The sequence below is a fragment of the Myotis brandtii genome, unplaced genomic scaffold, assembly GCF_000412655.1.
Source record: "Myotis brandtii unplaced genomic scaffold, ASM41265v1 scaffold351, whole genome shotgun sequence".
Lineage (NCBI taxonomy): Eukaryota > Metazoa > Chordata > Mammalia > Chiroptera > Vespertilionidae > Myotis > Myotis brandtii.
This window is the reverse complement of record NW_005363502.1, coordinates 1,419,809-1,428,288: the sequence shown is the minus strand read 5'-3', so window position 1 is coordinate 1,428,288 and position 8,480 is coordinate 1,419,809. Positions and strand designations below refer to the sequence as shown.

Sequence of the window (8,480 nt, the reverse complement as noted above, 5' to 3'; positions counted from 1 at the left end):
ACATGAGAAACCGTGGGAAGGAAGAATCCAGGGCTTGCCTCTGCCCCTCAGCGGCTCTGCCTCATGCTGCCCTGATGTGGACCTGGCAGCCACGCATCCTGACCCTTCACAAGACACCACTTCCTCACTCGGCTGCAGCTCTAGTGCTTTCTCTCCCTGCCCACGGCTCCGCCCTACCCCTTCCACACCTCCATGTTCCCCGATACTCAACACATCTAAAATCTCTCAGCACATGCTTATTCTACCTGTATTATTTCTATTTCTAACATATATTTTGCATCACAAAATCCCTCCAAATCAGGACTATATTTTTGAAGTTATTAGTTTTATGACAATAATTATGACAATAAACATTTATTAAGTACTTGCTTTGCACCAGGCACTCTACTGTTTTACATAAGTCATCTCATTCTGTCACACTTAACTATATATAAATATATGCTAAAATTTGCCAGCAACACTTATAATTAATTAAAATATACTGTTGGCCACCTTTGAAAGAAACGTTTCAATATACTGAAGACATGAAATTCACAGAATAAAATATTTTGAAGTTTTACAAAATGTACACCACTAAATTATTATAGGGGTACTATTAAATTTATGTTTCTATCATGGAAAAGGAGCTATTCAAGGTACCTACTTTCTTTTTGTCTTAGAAACCACAGCTTCTAATATGTCAAATAAATATGATTAGATTCGTATCTTCAAATAAATCCTTTTACTAAGACAGAAATATATAAAGTGAGTATGTTTTTGCATTAATTCCCAAACTGTTTTCCATAATAACAACCCAGCCTGACATCAGCTGTGGTGTGAGGGCTAGGAAATAACATGAGATATGATTTTTACTAATCCTTTACATTCCACTTTGAAGCTGTATGCTGTTTTTAATCAAAACTCTTATTTTATTATCAAGACTTACATTATTCTCCGAAGGAGTGGATTTTCTGTTGGAGACAGGAAATGAAGGACTGCTAATGCTGGAAATGTATTTTTCCTGTCTCGACATTAGTACATGATATATATTCATATTAATAACAACTCTGAAAACTAGTTTCATTTCTTCTACATATAAGCAATAAACAGTGTGTGTAAAAAATATGAATACTACCAGCAGTGATATATAATATGGGGCTTCTTTTCAATGTACAGCCATTCCTAATATTTCATTAGAGCTTGTGTACAGGCAACTGCCAGAGATGTCCATCAAAGCTGGGTTAGAGGAAGACAAACAATGCAGGCTTTCAGGAAAAACCAAAGCTGCAGCTCAGACGTTTCCGTTCTCATCCTAGGGCACTATACCACCATTGTCTTCCTCCTTTATGCAAAAAAAAAAAAAAATGAGTCAATTATGTTATGGACATTCCTCTATAGCAGACTGAAAAGTCTGTTACAGTCCAATGAGAGACAGTAAAATCTAAAACCTCTGTAAGAAAATGTAGACATTTCAAAAACATCTTCATGCTCAAGTCTGTCACCTCTACAAATTTTCTGCAAAGTCTACCATAATTTTACTGGGTTGGCAGAACCTATTAATGCAAAATTTCATAGAAACAAGCACTTTACCCCCAAATAAAGTAATGTTTGAACTGTTTTCTAAACAAAAATGTTTAATAATAATTAAACAATAATCTATATATATAAAAGCATAATATAAAAATTGACTGGATGGTGGAACAACCGGTCAGCTATGATGTGCACTGACCAGCAGAGGGCAGATGTTCAATGCAGGAGCTGCCCCCAGCCCACAGGCCCCGATCGCCTGACCTACCAGCCAACCTCTTGTTCCCTCCCCCCGGCTGGCAGGCTCCAAACGCCCAATGGAGAACAGGGAACTGGGGGTGGGTGGCGGTGGATGCAGGCAGCGCCAGGCCCCGATCACCCCACCAGTCACCCCTTGTGGTCGCCCCACACACAGAGGGTGACCGGCGGCGATGGTGGCAGGGGGCTGGGCCGGCTGCTGGCAGCCAGGGAAGATCGGCCCTGATCGCAGGCCAGGCCTAGGGACCCTACTTGTGCACGAATCTCGTGCACCGGGCCTCTAGTGTTTATTAATAAAATAAAGCTTCCAGCTATTATCATTAATTTTATGTGTAATAATCACTTCTTCCTAGTTCCCAAATACCTTTACAGTTCTATTAAGTATATGGATAAATAATAAATGGATAAATAAATCACTCTCATCATGCAAGGTCACATCTTAATCCAAAGCATTTTAACATTGAACATACATCCACATGGCAGCAGATTGCACTTGCCTGTTGGTGTCATTTTGAAGCTCCAAGGGTTTGATGTAGAGGGTTCTTGATAAATGCTGAATGAATTCAAATTTACCTGAGTGTAGACTCTGCTGGTGAATTTAGGTACTTACTCACCTAAAACCTCTCTCACAGAAGAAACTAAAGATAATACCCTATGCTTACTGAGCTTTTCCTTCTCTACAGTTTTCAAAGAAAATGTCACCTCTCAAAGCAAGAAACTCTCATAGTGATCTTGATATTAGATCCCCCCCAAAGACAGATGTTCGATCTTGTTCACTGCAGATACCATACTACCTGGGAAAATGTTTCAATTGATCACAGTCTGGGGTATGAATCTGGAATCAGGAAGACCCAAGTTCAAATCCCAACTCTACCACCAACTCGTTGTAAAGTTTTAGGCAATCTACCTGACCCTTCTGAGCCTCAAGTAACAATATCTACCTCGTAGAGATTGTGTGAGAATGTATTATGACAACAGATATAACGTGACATTGCCTCCAAAGCCTATGACTGAACTACCAGTGACCATTTCAGTTGATTTTATAGACATCTCGCTAGCTGAAAATTGAACTGCTGCACTGGATGGTCTATTATTTTCCATAGCAGGTGTTTGAAATTAACTTTTCAGCATTTTAGAGAAAGTGTTCATGGGATGGAAGCACACTTGGTCTCATCTACACTGTGCTGGGTTCCTAAGGTCCAGCACAATATCTGGCCCAAAGCAAACACTCCAAGAAAATTCGTATGTGTGTACAGTGTATACCTGTGTACAAACATTTTTAAAAGTGTAACAAAATGAGAGTAGCAATTGCTCCTATTTGTATTTATTTTCCTCAAAATTATACATGCACACAGTTTAGAAGGTTAAATAATTCCGAAAGGTTTCTTATTAAAACTATCAGTCCCACCCCATATGCCACCAATTTCCTCCTCCTCAATTCTTTTAGCTGATTATTAACACCATAAAGCTAAGCAGCATGATTGCATTGCTCCATTCCAGTATTGTCTGTTGACCTTTCCTATAAAGCAGTGGTTCTCAACCTTCTGGCCCTTTAAATACAGTTCCTCATGTTGTGACCCCCGCATAAAATTATTTTCATTGCTACTTCATAACTGTAATATTGCTATTGTTATGAATCATAATGTAATTATCTGATATGCAGGATGGTCTTAGGCGACCCCTGTGAAAGGGTCGTTCGACCGCCAAAGGGGTCGCGACCCACAGGTTGAGAACCGCTGCTATGGAGAATGAAGATGTTCACTGCAGATACCATACTACCTGGGAAAATGCACAAATTTCCTCCTGTCAGACACCGCCACCCACCCCCCCAAACACACACACACACACACACACACACACACACACACACACATCCCCATTCCCTTTACCTCATTTTCCCACTAATTTTGGCTGGTTCGATAGTCAGCTTCTAGTATTGTGATGGTATAAATTGTATTCAGAGCTGAGCTCTGTGTATTAATATATCATTAGTTCTCCTTTCCTGCACAATTTTTTGTTTTCTCTGGAGTTGTCTTGGATTTTTTCCACCTTAGCTTCCTATGTACTCAGTTCAAAACTACCTACCAATTGCCTGACTCTCAGGAAGTTCAGACATCATGCAGTCTATCAATTTCATTGTCCTAAGGAAACTCTTCTAGAACCTTCTCCTCTGCTCACATCTGACTGACACCCTCTCTGCCTACAACCTCGGGTCACCATCTTTCTGGCAATCTCCTTTGTCTGATCTCCTGTTTCCTGAATCCCACATCTGTTTCCTTTGCTTACTCCCTTTTGGTGAAGCAGATTTTCCAGTAGTTTCCTGGGAAGTAAGTTTTCAGTGACTTTGATACCTGAAAAGGACTTTGAGAAGCCATTTCAAATTATCAAAAGTTTGGGTAAGGAATTCTAAGTGGGATGTAAATTCCCTCAGAATTCTGAACATGCCTCCTTGACTTTTAGTTTCTAGTATGCTGTTGAGATGTTTGATATTCAAATTCCAGGTTCTTTGACCTTTTGACTTTTTTTTTTTCACTGTGATTTTCCCTCAGCGTCCAGAAATGTCACAATGATAGTGCCTTGGTGCGGATGTATTTTGATCTACCATACTGGAAATTCAGTGGGTCCTTCATAATTTGTAAATGTATGTCCATGAGTTCTGAGAAAATATTTTGAATAATTTTGTTGCTAGTTCCTCTACTCCACTTTCTCTGGTCTCTCTCTACTTTACCTATTATTTAGATAATGGAGCTCCTAAATTGGTTCTCCAATTTTCTTTTTTATCCTCTCCTGTTTTGCTCTACTTTCTAAGAAATTTCTTCAATTCAGCCTTCTGTTTCTTTCAGCCTTCTGTTTCTGCTGTAAGATTTTTCATTTCTGCTTTCATGTTTTCAGTTTTTTTTAAATATATTTTATTTATTTTTTACAGAGAGGAAGGGAGAGGGATAGAATCAGAAACATCGATGAGAGAGAAGCATCGATCAGCTGCTTCCTGCACACCCCCTACTGGGGATGTGCCTGCAACCAAGGTACATGCCCTTGACCGAATCGAACCGGAGACCCCTCAGTCCACAGGCCGATGCTTTATCCACTGAGCCAAACCAGTCAGGGCATGTTTTCAGTTTCTTAATCACATCCCATTCCTATGGCATGGTTGCAATTTCTTTCCTTCTCTCTCTGAAGATCTGAATGATTACCTTCTTGAAGTTTTCTCTTCCTAGGTATTTCTTTCTTATACCTTGCCTTCTTCTGTTTGTTGTGGACTCTTACTGTGATAGGATTTCTTCAAATATCCTTAACTGCTCATATCTAAGAAAGGGAACAACCACTACTAGAAACCAGAATGGAGATTCCAAGCACACAGGGGGCCTTATCTGTTGTGCCTTCACCACAGGAGGAGCCAGCTGGGCTATAGTAGAGAAGTCTCTGGGTGTCAGATTCTCCAGAAGGAACCTTCCGGCCGCTTGTCTGGGTAGAGGCCTTTCTACCAATGCATTGGAGGGCAAGTGGGGCAGGAGGGGGATAGGAAGTATGAGGATGTCCTTTAATCACCCTCTCTTCACTGAGGTGTCCTGACCCTGATCAATTATGCCTATGTCCCCTAATACTCTCTCTTCATCATCTCCAGAGGGTATCTCCAGGTACCCACCGAAGATTGGGAGAGGATTTGGAGATGTAAGTGCATCTTAAACAGCTTCTAACCAATGCAGATGATTTGAGCCTCCTTTCACTCCAACTTCTAGTGAAATTGGTAACTGTTCTCACCAATTCTTGGGACTTTAAGAGATTCTGTCATGTACACAGGCTTGCTCCTCACATCTGCTAAGTCCATTATCATACAAGCATCTGCTTCTAGCTTCCAAAATAATGTCACTGTTGTCTCCTCTTTTGTTTTGGCTATCCTTGTAGGTTTGTGCACTTTAAAAAGATATTTCCTGTTATTTTACTGCAATTTGTGATGGAAACAAAATTAACTGCCTATGTTTAATGGATCATCAGTGTTTAAAACAAAAGTTCCTTTTTATATGTTTGCATATTTTCTAAAGTTTCCACAATAACTATATTCCTTGGTAATCAGTATATAAGGAAAGAAATGACACTTTGAATATACAAAAGTGATCAGGCTGACTTTCTGCCCTTTGGGACTTCCTCCAAATACCCATTTATCTAGCTGTATATATAAAAGGCTAATATGCTAAGTGTCCCTCCACCCATCCGACCAGTCACTATGGCATGCACTGACCACCAGGGGGCAGACGCTCAATGCAGGAGCTGCTGAGCTGCATTGACTTGGCAGCGGGGGTTCTCGGGTGACAAACCCTGAAACCAGAGAGGAGGGAGCCCGATTCCTCGTGGAATTCCACCTTTGGCCATGGGTTATGCTGTTGCTGGGGCACTGCTGGCCCCCAGTATGGTTTATTGCATACTTGCATTTGCGTTCCACACTCGGTAGACAGCAACTTTGCAGAGTGCCCTCTCGAACTTCGGGACCCCTCAGGGGATGATGGAGAGCCCGTTTCAGCCCAATCCCCACAGGCCAGGCCGAGGGACCTCACCTGCCAGAGGGAACCCACTCAATCCAGAGGCTGGGGAGGAACTGCGGGAGGTTGGCTCCAGGGCGTGTCCAGCCTGTCTCGCCCAGTCCCACCCGGCTGGCCACCATCTAATTAATTTTCTTTCAATGTGCACAAATCCATGCACTGGGTCACTAGTATATAAATAATAAAAAAGCTTAACTATAAAAGGAAATGTTCTATTATACAACGGTCATTGTCTGTAATGAGACCTTGAAGTATGACTGTATCTTAAGAAGTCTTCTAAATTATCAGCTATTTCAATATAATTATAACAGATGCTATCTTTCATGTGACTGTTTCAGAACCTTAAATTATCTTCTACAAGGAGACCCTTGGGAATGAGTGCAAATCAAATCACTATTGGAGAATTTCCTGAAAAGCTATCAAAAATAAGAAAGCACATGAGCACACATGTCCTTGTTCTCAAAGGCCACTGCAGGTCCCGGGCTTGATCTACATCCCAGTGAGTCTGGCTCAGCTCCTTGATAACACACTAACACATCCCTCTTTAAGCAAGATAATTCAATGTAACATCTCCAAAATAGGATTCTTTTAAGAAATAGCTATATGCCAGCCATAAGGACTTTCTCTTTCCAAATGGTCTCTTTCTCCTGTACACTAGTAGAACCCTATCTCAGGGCAGTTTCTACATGCTGCTTTGATTTGGGGTTAGCTGTGTACCTGATTAACTTCCAATACTAGGCTATAAACTCCTTCAGGGAAAATCTATGTCTGATTATGTTTGTTTTCACATAGCCCCATGAATACTAACATACACAACACAGAAGGTTCAAGATAAATGTCCTTCCAGTACAAGCAAAGGCATATAGCTACCTTCTTTACCAACATACCCACTAGTAACAAACAGTAAGTGGTCACGAGGAAGAAAAAGAGAGGAAGAAAGAGGTCAAGAACATCAGATGCTTTTGAAGATTTAAAGAGAGTGGGAAAAAATGCTTCTGGATTTGGGAAATAGAAATCCAAACATATCAGAAATAAGAAAGGGGTACCAGACATCATTGTTAATTTATTTAACGTTATTCTGAAAGTATTAGATGGTGCAATAAAATAGTAAGTATTAAAATTAGAAAGGAGGAGATAAAATGGTCATTTACAGATGTGATCACGGTCTATTTAGAAAACTCAAAACAATCAGCTGAAGTATTATTGGAAACTATAGAAAAGCTTAGTGAGAAAACCAAGGACAGACTTAAGCAATTATTTTTTCAATGAAATAATATTAACCAATGTAAGAATATAATGGGAAATATCACTAATCAAAATTGATAGTAATAGCTCACATTTATTGAATGCTAGCCCTTGGCTAAGTACTGTCCTGAGCATTTTACCATGTTTCATTTAATTCTCACAACATCTTTAAAAGGCGTGACTCCCAGGGCCTCCACTTCATGTATGAGAAACTGAGGCTGAAAGAATATCAATGATTTGCACAAGTTGTGGAGCAGCAAGTGGACATGCTGTGTTCCTCATCAAGCAACACCCCAGGCTGACTCCAGAGCCCAAATGCACGCATCCTGGAGTAAATTTAGTGAGAAGAGAAAACTACACAAGTATAAAGAACATAAAAAACTTTAATAAGCATACACCTGTGCACTGTTCCTTAACTAAGATTTAATAATGTAAAGATATCAATTCTCAAATTACTCTATATATTCAATGCAATCCAAATGAAAAATCCTAGCAAGATTCTTTTTTCCTTTCTTTTTCTCTTTTTCTTATATTCTTTATGTCAGTCTTTCTGATAAAATGATCCTATATTTTTTTCTGGAAGAATTAAACATGTGAAAATAGCCAGGAAAATTCTGTCAAAAAGATCAGTAAGGGACCTTGCCCTACAAGACACTAAAATATGCATTCCTGCCACAAACATCCTGGTCGACGCTCATGAATAGACAGATTATGGAACAGAACAGGAAATTCAGGAATAAAATCAAGTATTCACAGGAATACTTAATATAATGCAGCAGTCATTTTTAATCAGATCGGCAAGAATAAAAAAAATTGAAAATACTCAATGTTAATAAAGATAAAGGGAAATAAATGTGCAGTTGGGCACATGGTTAGTGGGAACATAAGCTGATACAACTCTTGGGGAAGAGCAATTTCCATATATATATATAT

The 8,480-nt window shown here is 39.8% G+C and overlaps 1 protein-coding gene across 1 annotated transcript in view; it reads right to left on the bottom strand.

Moving 5' to 3' along the window:
• Positions 1-218: 218 nt before the first annotated feature.
• The window catches only part of CA8 (carbonic anhydrase VIII), a 79,926-nt gene continuing 71,664 nt past the window's right edge, over positions 219-8,480 (bottom strand). The window contains exon 9 of the mRNA XM_005871667.2: positions 219-1,321. The gene's annotated coding sequence lies outside the window, so the exon portion shown is untranslated. The remainder of the gene's footprint in view (positions 1,322-8,480) is intronic.